Source organism: Dipodomys merriami, unplaced genomic scaffold (genome assembly GCF_024711535.1).
Source record: "Dipodomys merriami isolate MVZ:Mamm:240054 unplaced genomic scaffold, mDipMer1.0.p SCAF_154, whole genome shotgun sequence".
Taxonomy (NCBI): Eukaryota; Metazoa; Chordata; class Mammalia; order Rodentia; family Heteromyidae; genus Dipodomys; species Dipodomys merriami.
In genome coordinates, this window is record NW_027202871.1 from 1,875,106 (window position 1) to 1,895,360 (window position 20,255).

Here is a 20,255-nt window from a genome sequence, read left to right on the forward strand (position 1 = left end):
TTTATCAATTATAAGGAATGATAGATCACTTTAAACTGACATTCAACATCTCAAAATTAATTCCATAAAAGCATTAGGTTACTAATACACTTATTTAGCAGAGTTTTAAAAACAAATGTCGACGTGGAACACCTCCCCACCTCCCCCACTGCATTGGCCCATACCATGTGTCCTCTGTGTAAAGGACAGGATGGAAAAAATACGGAAGTATATATTTTTTTTCTTTCAACATAGTAGATATAGATGCTTCTAACTACAAAACTCTGGTACATGTCAGAATTCGATTTGGCTTCTTCCTTCCTCTCTTAGTGCTTCATGACTGATTCCTTAGAGATGGCCTTAAAAGCCCTAAAATGTTGGCCTTGGGCAGAAACTTTCACCAACAATCAATCAGGAACAAATGAGACACTTGTGTTGAAGTGTTCTACACTGTTTAAGCTAACAAATGAATGAAGAAAGGTGGTATATGGGAACATATGCCACTAAGTGAATATTTCATTCCATGACACAAACGTGGAATGAGAAAGGACAATGATAAAAGAATGCCAAAGTCATATGGAAATACAAATATAGTGATAGACACAATTATTTTACTAATTGCTAATGAATACAGTCAAGTGGCTTCAAAAAGCAAAACTTTGCTTGGACTATTTCAGGTTTTGACCTCTGCATGAGAAAATGCATTTAAACTGAAGCCCACCAAAATTGATTAACGGCGCCGGCCAAGGCCAGCATGTAGTTGAAGCTTTTTCCATCTATCACATGGCCCCAAGGATAGTTAAATGAACCTTAAAATGGCTACAAACAGCTCAATGACTACACAGAGTCCTGCCAATTAGAAATAATTAGGCAGTCATTTTGGTGGTAAGTCTTTTTAAGTGCATACATAACGATGCAATGATGCTTATTAACGATCTCATATGAGCTAGGCTCAAACAGCCTGAAATAATTATGCAACTATCACAAAGCCTTGCTCATCTCTGAACTTTACCTTAATGCAGTTAAAATCCACTTCATTTCCTCCAGTAATTAATCCTCCATTAATTGCAGAGAAAGCTCAGTTTACCAAGCTTCGTTTCTAATTATCTTATAAATAGTTATGGTTCTAATTAATGTGTTCATTAAGACGGATATCTCTCTCAAAGCCATGCTCAGAGCAAAGGTTCCGCTTATTCTCTCAAAAGCCTAACTAGCCATAAGGTGAGGCCATTTTGGTTGCATTTGCTTTTATTTTACTATACTCAACCTCCTAATTGGCATTTAAAATCTAATTTGGAGAAACTTCAAGATGGTTAGAGAGAGAAATAGGGGCAAAAATATATTTTCAAGCTCTCTCCCAATCAATAATCTTAAAACCTTAATAACAAAATCTTAGTGCATCTTTTTTTTATAAATATTGACTAATATGCTTAAGTACTATATCCAAGTGAATTTAAATTCCATACAAAACTTAGCTTTTGCCCCTTCTCTTCAATTAGAAAATAAGACAAGAGAGATAAAATATGCTATTAAAACAAATGCATTTAAATTTATATTAGGTTACCAAGCTAAATTGCCACTATAAAACAATTACTCAATGTAAATTGTCAGCCATCAAAAAAAAACCTTACACATATCCCAGGATTACCAATATTTCATATCCTGTAAGAGACATAGCTAGCCTATGTCTTTTTAAAAATAGAAATCCAATTGCGTGCTACAGCATACATTATGCGTGTGCGCGCTCGCGCACACACACATACACACAAACATACAAACATCAGCTTTGGCTGAAAGACAAAATATGATGCAAAACTGTATTTATGAACACGAATATTTTTATAATTTGGGATATTTTTAAATACATGTGTACTTGAGAAGCACAAAAGGCATTCTTAAATTGTTTAAATGAACTTTTATTCTCCAGAACTCAAGTGCACAAAATCCTTTATTAAAAAGGATCAGTTATTAGTGTAATAATCCTGGCAGTTAATAATAAAGCCATAACTCCAAGATGATAGATGTCTTCTGCTTCCCTGTAATTTGGCTTTGCTCATTAATCTTCCCCTCTTGTCTTTTTCCATGTAAAAGAAGCCTACTGAAGTTTCACTTATGGAGAGAAAAAAGCATTCATTGAACAAGTAAAATTCGAAAAATAGTTTCTTCATGGAATTTGTAATTATTATAATTTCTACCATGTTTCTCTAGAATAGACATTTATACTTTATACAAAATGACTGGTGACTTTATGTCCCACATTGAAAGTTTTGACTAGATACTTATTAAGAAAAATTTGCTACAAAGGGACAGAGATTGATAGTGAGGGAAGACTTCATAATGTTTCATAGCAACATACATGCATTCATTCACCTTCCATACTCTAGGCAGCTTCCAAGATGCAGAGGCTCGTGCGGTAAGACAGACACGGGCTCCACTCTATGAAGTTGAGTCTAACTATTTTAAAGCAAATTTCTTATGCTAGCTTGAAATTCTGCCACAACAGGTAGTAAAAAGTACACTAAAGGTGGACTAAAAGTGATTCTGACTACAAAATTTCAATTATTAAAATTAGGATCACTTTTGGCTGTATCACTTATAAACCTGTAAGTAAATAAGCTGGGTGGGGGGCTGGAAAGGTGGCTCAGTAGTAGAGTGCTTGCTTTGCATACACGAGGCCTTGGGTTCGATTCTTTAGCACCACATAAGCAGAAAAAGCCTGATGTGGCACTGTGGTTCAAGTGGTAGAGCACTCGCCTTGAGTTGAAGAGCTGAGGGACAGTGCCCAGGCCCAGAGTTCAAGCCCCACGACTGAAAAAAAAAAATTGAGTGGTATGCAAGTGTATACAAATGTATTAACTGAAGTAAGGTAGATTCAAGGGAAAACTCAAATAGTGTAATTCCTTAGAAAGGCAAAGTCAAATTTCAGCAAAATAAAACACCAAGAATTAGGTACTCCAAAGGGGTGGGGTAGGGTGGGATCCAGGGCAAAGGAGTAACAAATGAGGAGAAAAAGAGAATGCAATGTGTATACCCTACACAATTAAAAAGAGGGAAAAGGTGGGTAGATGAGGAATGGGTGAAAATGTTGTAAGGGGTGACACTGGTCAAAATACATTGCTTTTTCATAAACTGCTTTGTTAAATGGCAACTCCTTTGCACTACTTCAAGATAATAAAAATAAAGAAACAAAATAGCTTCACTATAAAGTACTTACTACCAACAGTGTTAATTCCTCAGTATCCAAAAGATCCTGGAGAGAATATATCTATTTCAAAAGCCATCTTTCTGTTGCTGAAACCAAAACAACGTGAGTACCAAGTTTACTGTTCTAACAAGAAAAAAGTGGATATACTTCAGAAAGACTTGATAGTATGATAGTATAAACAGACACAGACAGGTAGGCACATGCACACGCACGCGCATGGGCACATATGCTCGTGCACGCACGCACACACACACACACACACACACACACACACACACAAATGATACAGAGAATGAAAGAACAAGTATTGATAAGATGACACAATTCCTAAAAGGTTAAGAATTCTTCCATATTTAGATGTTAAAATATCTTGAAAAGAGTTCAAATTTTAGAAGATTCACATATTTATTCTTTCTGCTACCACTTCTACAACCAAATCTAAAGAAATAAAGCCAATGGACATTTCTGAAAATATTACAAAGCTTCCTATGTTTGCCTGATCAATATCACAATAACACTGATGCGAGCTACTCAAAGCCTTTTTTAGAGCTGATTCATCAACCAATGCTTAGGAAACTATTTGAGTTATTCAGAAGATACATTATAAAATTAAAACTTAGTAGCAGAAAATTGCTTAAAATTTTTAACAAGTGGATGGCTTAGGGTATTGAAAATTTCTTTGAAATAATATGGGCATTAGGAAAGGTCAGAGACACAACACAATCACTCATCGTAAGAGACTTCAGGGGACATTTTAATAACTACCTGTGGCAGATCTCTCTCTCTCAATTCATTATAAAATTCCCAAGGCAGATTTGCTTTTTCATTCATACTCGCAAGTATATAAAAGGAGGCTGCCCATCAAATGCCGTTATTAGCTACATTTAAACACCAGTTGTTTTATCATTACATTCATTACGAGTTTTCAATAGAGATAAAAGCTGCATAAAACTGAAGTGCTGGGGCTGGGAAGGTGGCTCAGTGGTAGGTAGAGTGCTTGCCTTGCATGCATGAGGCCCTGGGTTCGATTCCTCAGCACCACACAAGCAAAAAGAAAAAAGCCGGAAGTGGCGCTGTGGCACAGGTGGTGAAGCACTAGCCTTGAGCTGAAGAGCTGCGGGACAGTGCCCAGGCCGAGTTCAGGCCCCACGACTGGACCCAAAAAAAAAAAAAAAAAAAAAAACTGAAGTGCTCACATACACATACATGTACACAGGGCATAGGAAAAGATTACTGAAGCTATGTGATATTCCTTTAAAATGCTTGCCCACAAATAAAAAGATGTTCGAAAAAATCACCATCATTGAGTCAACACTTTTTAAAGGAAGGAGACTCAAAATTCGTACAATAGTTACATGTGTATTATATCTGTGTGTGTAGACAAAATAGGGCGTGATGGAATGATCATTTACTGAGCTCTACTGCTGCTCCTCCTAGAATGCAGTCCTGCTAGCTTTATTTCTACTCCCTTCTGCCTAGAAAATGGTAATTCTTGTTTACTTCTACTCCTCTCTCTGGAAAAACAACCAAAATTAGCCAAACTGGATTGCAGGGCTTGATGTAATCTTTTTTCTCCAGGAAGTGTGGATGAAGCCTAACCCCAACAAGCACTACTAAGAATAAACCAAGCATTCTAAGGGGCTAAAGGCTGTCCTAAGGTTTCTGTACTCACTCACTCACTGGTTTCCATGCTCTCCTGCCTGACAAACTGACTCACAGGCCATTGAGAGAACTGAAATTACCAAAGAGCCATCACACTTTGTACCAGAATTCTCTAAGACACTACTGTCTTAACCACACAGGCCAGATTCAGAGAACTGGCAGCTTGATTGTGATCTTCTAGCCCATATATACTCCTTTGCATCTCAAAATGCTGCCTCCCTGAAAGTTCGGGCCAGGCAAACCTCCCAACACAGAAGGTCTCTGAATAGCACCCCTCTGTACCAAAAGCAGTGGCTGCCAAGGAAGAACTAAAGTCGGAAACAGTACCTCTTAGCAGACTTACAAAGCTCTTTGTAGGAAGAAGACATCTATTTCTTTTTTTTTTTAATTTTTTATTGTAAAGATACTATACAGAGGGTTACAGTTACATGAGTAAGGGAATGAGTACACTTCCTATTGTTACCCCCTCCATTGTTTTCCCCCTACTATCCCTTCCCTCCCTACCTTCCCCGAGGCTCTTTTTTTTTTTTAATTGTGATTAAGTGATTACATAATTTCCCAAATTTCACAGTATTGTGGAATAATGATGCTCATTTAAAGTCAAAAGTTCATTCTAACTTTCCTGGAGCAAATTGTCTATCACGGTCTATAACATATAACAGAGTACACATATATACCATACATGTGATCAGCAGCATGGGGATATTTAGTAGTGGTTCGACCAGATGAGTGGAAGTTCTTTGTTTCTTCTTCTTTTTTTTTTTTTTTTTTTGGTCCGGTCATGGGGCCTGAACTCTGGGCCTGGGCACTGTCCTTCAGCTCTTCAGCTCAAGGCTAGCGCTCTACCACTTGAGCCACAGGGCTACTTCCGGCTTTTGTCTTTTTGCGTATGTGGTGCTGAGGAATCGAACCCAGGGTCTCAGGCATTGCAAGGCAAGCACTCTACCACTAAGCCATCTTCCTAGCCCCAGTTCTTTGTTTCTTAAGTCCTGTTAATTTTGTCGTATCACCTAACATTTTGGATTTAACATCCACTTATCAGGGAGACCATGTGCCGTTTGTCTCTTTGCTCTTGGCTTACCTCGCTCAACATGATTTAGAAGACATTTACTTCTAAAGAGACAAAAAGTACTCTAAGCCCAGAGAAACTCCACCAGCCCACGTTGAAGGGGATGAGGGTAGTTTCATGTGGACCTATCGATTCCAAGAGAGAAAGATCACCCTCCCTTATCATCTTTGGGAAACTTCAACAAGTGTTTAAAATATATACTAGATGGAATAAATTTAAAAAATTCATTACCTTTTAATGAATGAAGATATAGCTCAAGGGTAGAGTACATGCTTAACATGCCCGAAGGCCTGAATCCAATCACCAGCACCAGAATGCAAAACAAAGAGAAACTGTGCGCATATATATACATATATTTTCCATGTTTGTGGAAAAATATTCTTTTTTTTGGGGGGGGGGTCCGGTCGTGGGGCCTGATCTCTGGGCCTGGGCGCTGTCCCTCAGCTCTTCAGCTCAAGGCTAGCGCTCTACCACTTGAGACACAGCGCCACTTCTGGCTTTTTTTCTTTTTGCTTATGTGGTGCTGAGGAATCGAACCCAGGGCCTCATGCATGCAAAGCAAGCACTCTACCACTGAGCCACCTTCCCAGCCCCAAAAATATTCTTAATAGCCAACCTGTGAAATTAGCAGAGGTGCCTAACATGAGACGAATGGATAAAGAAGATATTGTACAAATACCATATGTACCATGAGCCACCAGCACCCAGCTTCAGAAACAAAGGTTCTAACTTATTATTTTTTGTGGGTGTAAATAAGACAGTAAAAACTTAGTGACACTGGGCACCAGTGGCTCACACCTGTAATCTTAGCTACTTAGGAGGATGAGATCTGAGGATTACAGTTTGAAGCCAGCCTGGGCAGAAAAATCTCCATGAGATTCTTATCTCTAATACAGCAGGTCTGTAAAGAAAGCTCTTCTGATTCATTGTAGGTCTTCCTCTGATCAAGACTGATCAAATGTGGGAATTTATTCTAAAACCACCGGACACCTAATTTTCCTAAAGCTGATCCTTGAGTCAGAATCTTAGAGCTTCGCTTGGGCCAGACATTTCAGAGTTTGTCCTCCAAATCCCAGTTCCACTCACTGAGTCCTTGATATCATTATAAAACCCCATTTCCTCAGTAAGAACCATATTGAATACCTGTCCTGTTAGACTACTGCAAGGATTAAATTAAAAAAGAACACACATTAAATATTCTGTATTAGTGCCTGGCCCTAAGTACTAAATTAATTAGAATGTATTGTAACTGTTATTATTTTTCTTAAAGCTCAGTCACTCAAACTCTACAGCCTTCACTAAGACTGTAAAGACTGTAGATGCACAAGATGAAAGACCAAGAGAGCAAACTACAAAGCATCTCCCTTTCCTCGCTACTTAGTTCCTAATGAAATTCTAGGCATGCTGGGGTTTGAATACAGTTTACTTGGATTGCTTACTTGTCTAGTACTCTACCACTCCAGCCCCTGCTTTTACGCTAGTTATTTTGGAAATGGAATCCAGTGGATTTTCTGCCTAGGCTGACTTCAATCCTTGATCCTACAGATCTCAGTCTCTTTATTAGCTAGGAAAAAGGCATGAGCCACCAGTACACTGATACAATCAGTGCCTCACCAAATCCTGTTCCCTAGCTTTCTAGCAACCTCAAGGGAACTCTTAGAAGCTCCCATTAAGTGACATTATCCTGTAACACAATACCATGCCACATTGTGACTCTTCAGTTACATCAAAAGTAAATGTGCTTAGCTAGTGTTGGCTATCTTCGAACATATTAAGAATGAAAAATTAAAAGTAGTTCAAGAAAGTAATTAGCAAACAACTAATGAATAAAGTAAATAATTGCTTCAACTGGCAACTCTTGAAGCAGAAAGTTCTACCAATCTAGCTTCTAAAAGTAGAAAAGCTACAAATTCATGCAGTGGTAATCAGTAGAAGCAGCACTTCAGGAAATTAGACAACAATGCATCCACATGATTTGTAGCCAATAAACAAAGGTGACTAAGAATAAACTTAACTGTGGCACAAAGAGGAGGTGTGGGGGAAAGATGCTGTAAAAGGAGTGGGAGATGCTGGTCAGGAGTAACTCAGGAGACTGCCTGGAAAAATCTACTTGTCTCCTCAGACCCTGGAAAGCAGCTCCTAGATACACACAGTGTCTGCTTGGACATGTCATGTGTACTATTCTGGATTTTCCAAGTAATTCATTTTCACACATAGATGAAGACTTTAACTATAAAATCCCCTATAAAATGGGGTTTATCTTAGTGGCCCCAGACAAAATGTGTCAAGCAATCAAACAGCAACCAGATTCAAATATGAAATCAGTTCCTTGGTTACAAGTTATTGCAAATTAAAACTATAGCACTAGAGGGTCAAAGTTCTATTTTTAATTCTAATTTTATCTTGTGGAAAGAAGAAATATCTTTTGCATGTGACATATGATAACACATATGGCACCCGGGACAACAGATACAAACCAGAAACACTGCACACTGACATCCCCCAAAAACTTCAGTTCTATTTCTTAATAGGATCTTAGGATATTTGAGTTTATATTCATTCATCAACCGTGCTTGTGCAGTACTTATGGGCTATATAGAAAGGCATCATGTCCTCCCAATGCTAGTATGATGTTTATAATGCATAATCTGTGTGTGCTTTCTCCCTGGACTCTGCCTCCCTGAGAAAACTAGGCATTCACACTACGGCAGCCCAGAGTCTGTGTGTTAGCTTCCTGTTGCTATAAGAAAAAACTTGAAGGTAATAATTGCCAAGAAGCAGGATAGGATAGGAGGAGGAGGATGACGACGACGACAAGAAGGACAAGGAGGAGAAAGCAGGTTCTAATGGTAACAAGCCAGGGAGAATGTGGCAGGCCTGTTCATTTGTCTTCTCTCTCACCGCAAAGATTCAGATGTCTTGTCCTCCGAGGATTTACAAAGCACCTCTCAAGGCACAGTCTTAGGGCCCACTTAGGGCACTGTCCGGAGATTCTCTGTATGTTTATGACTGCACTGGAAGATAATTACCATATAGAGAGAACAGGTTTATTTTTTAGCTCTCAGTTTCAGAGGTCCATCTTGCACTCAGATGGGCTGACCCTGCTAGGCCCTAGTGGGAGTGCTGCATGGCTGCAGCAGAGACAATCTGGCCAAGTGAACTGCCTACCTCATGGCTAGGAAGCCAGAGAGGGAGAGCACGAGGCCAAGGTCCCATAGTGCCCCTCAGGAGCACACCAGCACTGACCTAGGCACCTCCATCTCCTCAAAGCTTTACCATCTCCAGCCAGCCTGTATCATCCTGAGGACCAGTTCTTTGGGGAGCATTCGACCCTGAAATGGTACAGATGCCGTGCTCAGTCAGAAACGCTCAGCTGTGCCACACGTGCCATGTGGTGGTACACACCTCCAATCATAGCTCTGGGGAGGTCCCAGGAGGATCATGACTTTAAGGCCAACCTAGAGTACATAGCAAGGACTTACCCCCCAAACTCTAACTGCTAGAGATGTAGCTTATCTGGTAGAGAGCTTGCCTAGTATGTGCAAGGCCTTAGGTTTGTCCTGAGCAATGCACAAAAGCAAGTAATATAATCTTAGTGCAATGACTGAAACCATGTTAATTAAAAGAATATATAAGCCAGGCCCTAGTGGTTCATGACTGTGATCCTAGCTACTCAAGAGGCTGAGATCTGAGGATTGCAGTTCAAAGCAAGCCCCATCCGTGAGATTCTTATCTCCAATTAAACACAAAAATCCAGAAGTAGAGCTGTGGCCCAAGTGGTAGAGCACTAGCTTTGAGCACAAAAACTCAAGGACCATGAGCCCAGGCCAGAGTTCAAGCCCTAGACCTAGCAAAAAATTAAAAAATTAAAAAATAATTTAAAAATAAATGTAAGCAAGGTATCCATGACTCAGTCCAATAATCCTAGCTACTCAGGAGGCTGAGATCTGAGGATCACAGTTTGAAGCCAGCCCAGCCAGGAGAGTTCATGAGACTCCTATCTCCAATTTCTCCAATTAACTACCAAAGAGCCCCAGTGATGCTATGACTCAAGTAGAAGAGAGTGAGCCTTAAACACAAAGGCTTAGGGACAGCAACCAGGCTGAGTTCAAACCCCAGGACCATCCCTCTACCCCCAAAAAACACAATAAATGGCAGTTCTATCTACTAGCTATGATTCAATTGAAAACTTTAGGCCTTCAGTCTGTCATGTTCTTTAAATAGCTCTAGCATTCGGCAAGCTAGCAGTCAACTTGATCCTTTACAATTTTTCTCTGATTTTCCTACAATGATTGCTGAAGTTGACCAAATTCTTTTGGAACAAAAACTTCACATAAAAGAAAACATCTACAAACAGCTTTTGTTTTGAAAAGTCACACATAAAATGTCAACAGCAATATGGAACATCATTAAGATAAGTAGGAAGTCCTCCACACTGCAGTACATTTTAATGGAAATAAAACTGGGACATCGTGACTACCTAATTTTCTCAACTGTTTTCCCCTTTACCCTTGTACTTCTCCCAAAGAGGAAATTAGTGTATATGCCTTTATTACTTCTAAAGAATCTGATTTCCTTTATTAAAATCTATTTGGTGAAATCTAACCATTCAGACCATAGTGGCTGACCAAGTGTACAATTCCTACAATGCCTGACAGGTTCTACACCAAGATTCAACCCAGCCACACCCCAGCAGAGCAGTGGGGGCCAGAACAGGGCCAGGCTGTCCACAGGTCCCTCCTGCACCACTGGTGCCACTCATCACATACTAGTTATTTGTGGGGCTGAGTAGATTCACTCAGTAATCAGAAGCAGAATATATGTAAGGATTATGCAATTAAAAGAAAGAACCAAAACTAAAACAATTTTGTTGACCACTTAGTATGCCAGTATAAACAAGTACAAGTGAAAAGAAGCCATAAGTTAAGAAGAGATTCAGTCAACAGTAGGAGACAGTAAGTTGAAAGCAGAACAAATGTGCATAGTTGCTGAGTAATTCAGTTCTGAAGATGGAGAATGGGTCTCATTGACATCTTGCTACTTAGGGCAGCAAGTAACTTTTACAGGAGCAATTATGATGCTCACAATTTGGCAAAGTGATCCCAATCCACAGATAAACAAGCTTAATTATACCACTTGGAAAAGGAATTGAAAGGAAAGTCTTCTAAGTCATAGCTCAACACTGCTGTTATTATATTGTGCTGTTTCTTTGGACGACGTCTAAAATTTTGCCCTATTTTTCTTAATCATCTCTCTCTCACACATATGCGTGCATGCATATGTGCACTTGTTTTAGGATAAATCTTGGGTTTTAACCATTTTGTAAGGAAAATTGTCCTTCATCCTAATTGTTTCTCTGAACAATTCAAGATAAATATGTAAATTAGTATATGCTAATTACCATGTTTAACAACAACCTCTCAAATTGGTCCAGTGTTAACCCATGAACTATTATAGTCCACAACAGAATGGCTTAAGGAAATGGAAAACAATAAGTTAGAATTTTTTATAGCTACTTAAAAAAGCTATAAAATTTTCATTCCATTTAGAAAAATAATACTCTATAATCAATTAAAAACTTAAAGAGTTATAAAATGTCCTTTTCACAAGTAATTTTAAAAACTCTGAGCCAGTGCCAATGGCTTATCTGTAACCATAGCTACTCACGAGGCTGAGATCTGAGGATTGCAGTTTGAAGCCAGCCTTGGCAGGAAAGTCCGTGAGACTCTTATCACCAATTAAGCAGCAAAAAGCTGAAAGCGGAGTTGTGACTCAAGTGGTAGCATGCTAGATTTGAGCAAAAAAAAAGAAAAAAAGCAGCTCAGGGACACCACCCAGATCCTGAGTTCAAGCCCCACGATTGGCACCAACGAAACAAAACAAAATTGCTAGACTCCACAAAACGGGATTCATGGGCTCAGGACACACTCACGGACTGTGACCCTGGGTTTGAATCCCAGCATTGTGCATATGTGTGAATGAATGTATGTACATATATACACCATTCATAACAAAGTTAGTATAATTCTCTCTACAGTAGATTGAGACTTACATGTTATTTAAATAAAACCTACATTTTTTAATTGAAAAAAATTTTTGAAGAAACCAGCAATATAGTAAAAATGGGTGTCCAATTAAGGAAGAATCTTTAAAGTTTATTCCTTCAAGGCTATTTATTATGTACTTTCCACATAGAAAAATGTTCTATTTTCTTCCAGGATATAGATATGAAAACTGATAGTTAGTGGTAAATTAGCTCTTGCAAGAAGGACATTTTTTTATTATCTGAAACACAGATTTCCTAAAGCATGACAATGACTTAAATGTGGAGTTAGGCACATATGCAAGAAGGGTGGGACCTGTCAGGAAATCAGCATAAAAACATCAATTCAGTAATGGTGCCATGCCAGCAAATATTCACTTTTTTTAAAGAGATACAAAGTAAAATATGTATAATGAAATAAAGTGAAAAAAAAACTTCAGAAAAGAAAATGAAAAGCACAAGAAGAGGAAGAAGAGGAAAGGGAGGAAGCAGCAGCAGTCATAGCAAAATTCTTGGCAAGAGCACAGATCCTGAGTACACAGTATATTATTCTCCTGCCCCTGGATATGTTAAAAATATTCTTAATTTAAAAAGCATTCACAAGCCTAGTTAGAAATACTTATAATCTTGAAAAAAAATAGGAGCATTTTATTCCATCAGGGCTGGGAATGTGGCTCAAGTGGAAGAGCATCGACCTATCAAGTGTGAGGCCTTGAGTTCAAACCTCATTACTGCTGAAAATAAAAAATAAAAAACAAAGTCAGCATTTTAGTCTTGGTCTATCAAACCTGTTAAAATTTCTTTAAGATTGGATCTATATACTCAATATTCCTTGACAGATCTTAAAAATACCAACAATACTGAAAAGCACTTTTTTAGAGGGTCAGCTGTGGTGTTTTGAAGTCGGGGCCTGGGCATTGAACTTTTGTGCTCAAGGCTAGCACCCAACCACTTTGAGCCACAGCTCCACTTTCAGTTTTCTGGTAGTTAATTGGAGATATGAGGGATGGACTTCCCTGCCTAGACTAGCTTTCAACTATGATCCTCAGATCTCAGCTTTCTGAGTATCTAGGATTACAGGTGTGAACCACCAGTGCCTGGCTTAAGATTCTTTTTCAAAAGACTGTGAGGAACTACTTAGTGTAAATTTTAACTATGCAAATTCAGTCATATTTTTATCTTTTTCCAAAGCTAGCAGTAGCAGAGGTACATAGCAGATATGTACTTTGAATGACAACATATGACTCTGGGCTTTGTCATGTGGTCAATTATAGTATGATGAAATCATCTTTAGTGGACACTGCTTGAGGATAAGCCTTTTCTATTCTACTAGCTTCCTGTCTGCTCTGTTACCCATAATTCAAGGTTTTCCAGTTCATTTGGAGATTTTGAGATAACTGTTAAAAATAGAAAGAATACTATGACAGTAATGTTAATTACCAAAGGCAAATTTTAACTGTATTTTTTTGTCTTTTCTTTTGGTACTGGGGATCAAACCCAAGACATTGCACCTGCTGGGCAAGAGCTTTGCCACTGAGCTGCATTCCAGCCCCAAAGACAAATTTTAAATATCACTTTTTAAATACTGATTTACTGATATAAATAAACTTACCTAGACATGTACCAATTTTGATGTCTAAGAATTTAGCCAACTAAGCAAAGGGTAATTCATTTAAAACAAAAATAAAAAGTAATGTTCCAACTCTGTTGTGTGTGTGTGTGTGTGTGTCTGTGTGTGTGTGTGTGTGTGTGTGTGTGTGTGTGTGTACACTCCTAAAATACCATCAAAAGGATCTCATCATACGACCCACTAGATAATAAAAATGTTGAACCAAGAGTGGTGGCACATGCCTGGAATCCCAGCTCTCAGAAGGCAGAGACTGGGAGCACCAAGGTATGAGGTCAGCCCAGGCCAAAAAGTTACTAAAGTTCCTATCTTAACAAGTAAGCCAAGCATGGTGGTATAAGATCATTCCAACTTTGGGGTACTATAAGTAGTATCACAATGCAACTCTACCCCAAGCAAAAATGCAAGCTCCTACCTAAAAAGTAACTAAAGCAGAAAGGGCTAACATGTGGCTCAACTGGTAGACTTACCTAAGCAAACTCAAGGCCCTGAGTGAAAACCGAAAAGCATCAAAAAAAAAAAAACAGAAAATAGAAATGCTGGGTCTAAAAAATGTATTACTCTTTCAGATAAAATCATTCTTCAGTTTTTTCTTAAGATGGATAGTGTCTGATCAGTTATTTTTAAGACCTACCTGAACTTTTAAAGACTTTACCTCATAACCGTTAAAGATACTAATATTTTCTGCAGTCCTTCAATTGATTTCAAATGATCTACCAGAATTATAGCAACCAATTTCCAGACATTCGGTTTACCATACAGTAAGGTATTCTAGGAGTAAAGATGATCAAAAAAAAAAAAAAAAGAAATATTTTAGGGGCTAGAGGTGTGGCTCAAGCAGGAGAGCTCCTAACCTTCCAAATGTGAAGCCATGAGTTCAAATTCTAATACCACAAAAAAAAGAGCTTCCTACACAGAGGGAGGGCCCATTAAGGCTAGTCTTTCAAATAACCTGTGTTGGAAATGTAAAAACTAATCATTCATGCAATCTAACAAATGAACAAACTATCATATCATGATTTTCTGAAACCTTTTATATACCAAGCATGCTAGGACCTGGTAACTTAAAATTGTTAAGACCTGATCTTAGTCTTAAGATTCAGATGAACTAAAACACTAAGGTACCACAGACTGTGTCCTAGAAAAAAAAAATGTACATTTTCTTTGATAGTTGACTTGAAAAACAAAAGACTCCAAAAGTATTCCACAACAAACTATTCCAAGATGGCTATAAATCAGTATCACTTCATATTTCTGTAAGTGATTTAGTATAAGAAACATGTGACCAAACTCTTCTAATATGAAGATTACAGGAAAATGGTAAACCTAACATGTACAGTTAGAAAAACTGAAGAGAAACTATACAAAGACACAAAGAAATCTACAGTACAAATATGCACAACCCAACAGATGTCATAGATAATAAAACTTTCTTGCCAATTATCAAAGTTGTTTTTGAAAATTCTTGATTTAAAAAAACTTAAAATCGGGCTGGGATGTAGCTCAGTGGCAAAGTGCTTGCCTAGCAAGTGCAACATTCTGGGTTCGATCCCCAGTACCAAAAAAGAAAAGACAAAAAAAAAAAAACTTAAAATCATGTTTAAAGAGATTGAAAGACAATCTACAGAGCTTAATAAATGTTTACATTTGTTAAAAAAGAAACAAATATACACAAACAGCTACTCTATACTTTGAAACTTGTTTCTGAATGTCAGTAATGTCCAACTGAGGCTGAAACAGATGACTACAGAACTAAAGTAGGAGAGGACAGCAGAGGAAGTGGGTAATGAAAGGATCTGCTTTTCTAAAGAGATTTTTTGCTCACATGCATTCATTTCACTTCAAATCTGAAAGTTGCCTAAATAGTTGATATTAACACAAACATTTTATGGAGGAGGATTCAAGGACTCTGGGGCTTCTGTGACCCTCCTTAAAGAACATGACAATTAACATAGCAAACATACGAAACTTTCTGGAAAGAAGATCCCTGACTTTCATCAGATTTTGACATCCCATTTTGACATCTGATGTGACCCAAGAAGACTAATGATTAGCCACCCACCGGATTCTTCTTCCTTGAGGCAATACATCAAGAATTTTCCCCACCCCGGACTAAGCATGGAACACAGCAGAGGATGGGTTTGCATCAAGTAGTCTCTGGCTCCTTCATGGGTTACAATCACTTATTCACACCTCATCAGAAAATCCCTTCTGAGATTTTGCTTATGTACATTTTCAAAATAAGACTTTGAATTTATACCTATTAGTTTCTATGGCAAGTTTTACTTTTTCAAAAACCTTTCTTACAAAGCCCAATTATAAATGAATGAATGCATTTTTTGGTGGTAGGGCTTTCTGGTCTCTATCCTGAAAGCTCTTCTTCCTTACTATTCCACAAGCTTCTTGGACCCCATGGTAAAACAGGCAGTACATGCTGACAAGACCCTGCGCATTGCACAGGCAAGGCACCTTCTGAGCAACAGTACTGGACAAGACCTCAACAGTACTAGCTCTGACAGCACATATTCCTTGTCCACTATCAGAGGACTACCACCACATGGTGGTATACACACAGTCCTGTGACAAAACAGCCTATGTCTTCATGACACTTAATATGTTGGGGACCAACTACCTAAGCAACAACTGGCAAGAACAGAGGTGGAAAGAAGCTACACAGATGTCCAGCAGAGGTTCTGAAATTGACATGCCAAACAGAAATAAACAATACATTATATCTGACTTTCAAATAAGGCAAAATAAGAAATGAGAAAGGACTGCTGCACTATGTGGAAGGAGATCTGGTCGTCATTATATGCTGCTTCCTGGAGCAGAACATGTCCAATGTGCTGCTATAGTCACCAGGGCCACAGGAAGAGTGGCCCTAACAGAAAACATACTGCAAACAGAAAATACTATCCAAGCCTATTTTCTATAAAACTATCTCTGACAAGAGCCAGACAATACATGAAAGCAAAAATACAATTATTCAGAAAGTCAGGAAGAGGACTTGCATATGAAGGTGAACTATAAAACATGGATCGTTAGCCAGGAAAATATACTGAACAACAACTAGCACAAAATGCTTAGATTCCAAAGGAAAGAAATAGTGAGAGAGGGACAACAGACATTGTTTCACAAATAATCAATGGAAAAATCTAAAAATTGTAGTTTGGAAACAAAAATGAAAATAAAATGATTTACAAAGTAGAGAAAGTCAGTAACTTATGTTTTCACTTCTTGTCACAATAATCCTATGAAGAGAAACTTTATAGTTCAACAAAAACTCAGGGAAGGGAAATGCCCTTTCCACATTTCACTTGAAAAATTAAGACTAATTGGATTTGACAGAAAGTGCCCATACCTACTAAGTCATGTCTGAGTTTACTCTCTGTGCAACACCAATATACAGGGAGCTCATAGTGTTTGGGAATGATCAAGATGCAGTGCAGTGCAGTGGTATGTGTCTGCATGGCCAGCCACAGGGGCAGGCCCACAGGGAGCTCATGGTGTTCGGGAATAATCAAGGTGCTGTGCAGTGCAGTGGTTGTGTGTCTGCATGGCCAGCCACAGGGGCAGTCTCACAGGGAGCTCATGGTGTTCGGGAATAATCAAGGTGCTGTGCAGTGCAGTGGTTGTGTGTCCCATGGCTAGCCACAGGGGCAGGCCCACAGAGAGCTCGTGGTGTTCAGGAATGACCAAGGTGCTGCGCAGTGCAGTGGTTGTGTGTTTGCATGGCCAGCCGCAGGGGCAGGCCCACAGGGAGCTCGTGGTGTTAGGAATGATCAAGTGCAGTGCAGTGGTGGGTGGTAGTCTGTCCCATGGACGGCTAAAGGGGCAGGTGCACAGGGAGCTCGTGGTGTTCAGGAATGATCAAGGTGCTGTGAAGTGGTGGATGGTGATGTGTCTGCATGGCCAGCCTCAGGGGCAGGTGCACAGGGAGCTCGTGGTGTTCAGGAATGATCAAGGTGCAGTGCAGTGGTGGGTGGTGGTGTGTCCCATGGCCAGCCTCAGGGACAGGCCCACAGGGAGCTTCTGGTGTTCAGGAATGATGAAGGTGCCGTGCAGTGGTTGTGTGTCTGCATGGGCAGCCACAGGGGCAGGCCCACAGGGAGCTAGTAGTGTTTAGGAAGGATCAAGGTGCAGTGCAGTGCAGTGCAGTGGTTGTGTTTCTGCATGGCTGGCCACAGGAGCAGGTGCACATGGAGCTTCTGGTGTTCAGGAATGATGAAGGTGCCGTGCAGTGGTTGTGTGTCTGCATGGCCTGCCACAGGGGCAAGGCCACCATACGCACAAGAGAAAACAGGGTTAAAACCTAAATACCCACGGTGGGAAACGTGTAGATAGGAGGCACCAGAATAAAATGTCAGCAAATATTAAACACTATTTTTTTTCAGTGCCAGTCCTGGAGTTTGAACTCAGGGCCTGGGTGCTATATTGAACTTCAATGAAGGCTAGTGCTGTATCACTTGAGCCATAGCTCTATTTCTGTTTGGGTTTTTTTGTAATGGTAAGTGGGGGTAAGAGTCTCACAGACTTTCCTGCCCAGGCTGGCTTTGAACTGTGATCCTCAGATCTCAGTCTCCTGAGCAGTTAGAATTACAGGCATGAGCCACTGGTACACAGCTAAACATTGATTTTATAAAGCAGAGCAAAAAATGTATTTTTTTTTTGTCAGTTATGGGTCTTGAAGTCTGGGCCTGGGCACTGTTCCTCATCACTTCAGCTCAAGGCTAGTGCTCTACCACTTGAGTCACAGCACCACTTTCAGTTTTCTGGAGGTTAATTGGAGATAAGAGTCTCACAGACTTTCCTGCCCAGGCTGGCTTTGAACCATGATCCTCAGATCTCAGCCTCCTGAGTAGCTAGTATTACAGGCGTGAGCCACCGGCACCTGGCTAGATGTAAATATTTTTTAAGAAACAGTTTATAAATATGTAATCCACATCCTTCCTCACCAAACCATGAGTGAGATACAAACAAAAGGGCATTATTAAGAAATCCTTCATTTATAATCAACATCATTATAGATATTCACAACTTTCTCTCCTTTTAAATTAACTGGCTACTTTAACGAACATTGTCTTTTTTGTAAGATTCTGCAATTGTGTAATTTCATAGGAATAGGGGGTAAAGAACAAATTTCTTTCTCTGAATTATCCTTTCCCCCTTACACAGTTCATGGGATATACAAAATCTTTTTTTCAGTAGTCAGTTAATTCATAATGAGACAAAAGAATGAGAAGAAAGAAAAAGAACAATAAGCTTTTCTAGAGCCAGGACTAGATTTAAGTGCCTGCCAGGATGCAAGGAACTACCTGAGGAGGCTCCTTCACAGTTATCTAGATGGTAGACTCTAGTCTGGGCTCTGCCTAAGAAACAAAGCAATCTCAATGTAGAGTCTTATCAGTCTGTCACTCTGCTATAAATGAAGAAACAGAAATCGACAGGAGGAAACACTACCACTGTGTTTCAAGGAGAAAGAATGTGTTTAGCATGTGGGAAGCCCTAGATTCAAGTAGATAGAGGCATTGACTCATGCCTGTTATCCTAGCTACTCTGGAGGCATTAAAAGAATTATAAGTGAGAGTCACCTTCCAAAATAATAGCAAAGCAGAGCTGGAAGTATGGCTCAAGTGGCATAACACCTGCCAAACAACAAAGGTGAGTGAGTCCTAAGTTTAAGCCCCAGTACCCAATGCGTTCCCCCGCCCCTCCCAAAAAGGGAAGGAAGGACACAACTACTGCCCCCCCAAAAAATCACCTCAACCATGTGTGCATTAAATGTCTCTAACTTGATATTGTGCTAAACACTGCATTAAAAAAAAAAAAGTAGTTAATTTTCGCTTCTCTCCACCACTAAAGGAGTCAAGGGGAATCAATGGATGGAGATAAACTACTTCACTGATTTAGGATTATGGCCCCACTGTACACAATGGCTGAAAACCAGAAGTAGCCCTGTAGCCCTACCTTAGCTACGTGCCTTGTCTAGAGCCTCCAGACAGCATTCTCCATAGCCCAGATGCCAGTCCACAGGGAGATCTGGGCTCTGACTGAAGTTGGGCACCCAGTGCTTCAGTACCCTCATCCTTCCAGAACTGAGAAAACAGCCTATAAAGAAATGTCTACCAGATGGGCACCAGTGGCTCACGCCTATAATCCTAGCTACTCAGGAGGCTGAGGATCGTGGTTCAAAGCTAGCCCAGGCAGGAAAAGGCCATGAGACTCTTACCTCCAATAAACAACTCAAAAAACCAGAAGTGGCACTGTGGTTCAAGTGGTAGAGCGCTAGCCTTGAGCTGAGGAGCTGAGGGACAGCGTCCAGGCCCAGAGTGCAAGCCCCACGACTGAAAAGGCCAAAATGTCATCCACTTCATTGTTAGAGAATACAAGTCTTTGGCCTACTATGAAACCGATAGTCTCAATCTGATCATTTTTCCAGGTGAGACCAACTGGTTAACGACAAATTTTGACTTAAAAAAATTTTAAAGGACTTAAAACTACCTGAAAAACTAGAAGAGCAACATCTCAAAGCAAAGTAGCAAAAAGAATGAGTTCCATTTATTTAATGAGCACAAGAGTAGGAAGCCTATATAAAATGTTTTATTCAAAGCTGGGTATGGTAGTACACTCCTGTAACTATAGCCCTTTAGGAGGGTGAGGCAGAGGACCA

General features: G+C 39.6%; 1 protein-coding gene across 1 annotated transcript in view; it reads right to left on the bottom strand.

Moving 5' to 3' along the window:
- The window catches only part of Rsrc1 (arginine and serine rich coiled-coil 1), a 252,904-nt gene that overhangs the window by 206,074 nt on the left and 26,575 nt on the right, over positions 1–20,255 (bottom strand). The gene's annotated exons all lie outside the window — the stretch shown is intronic.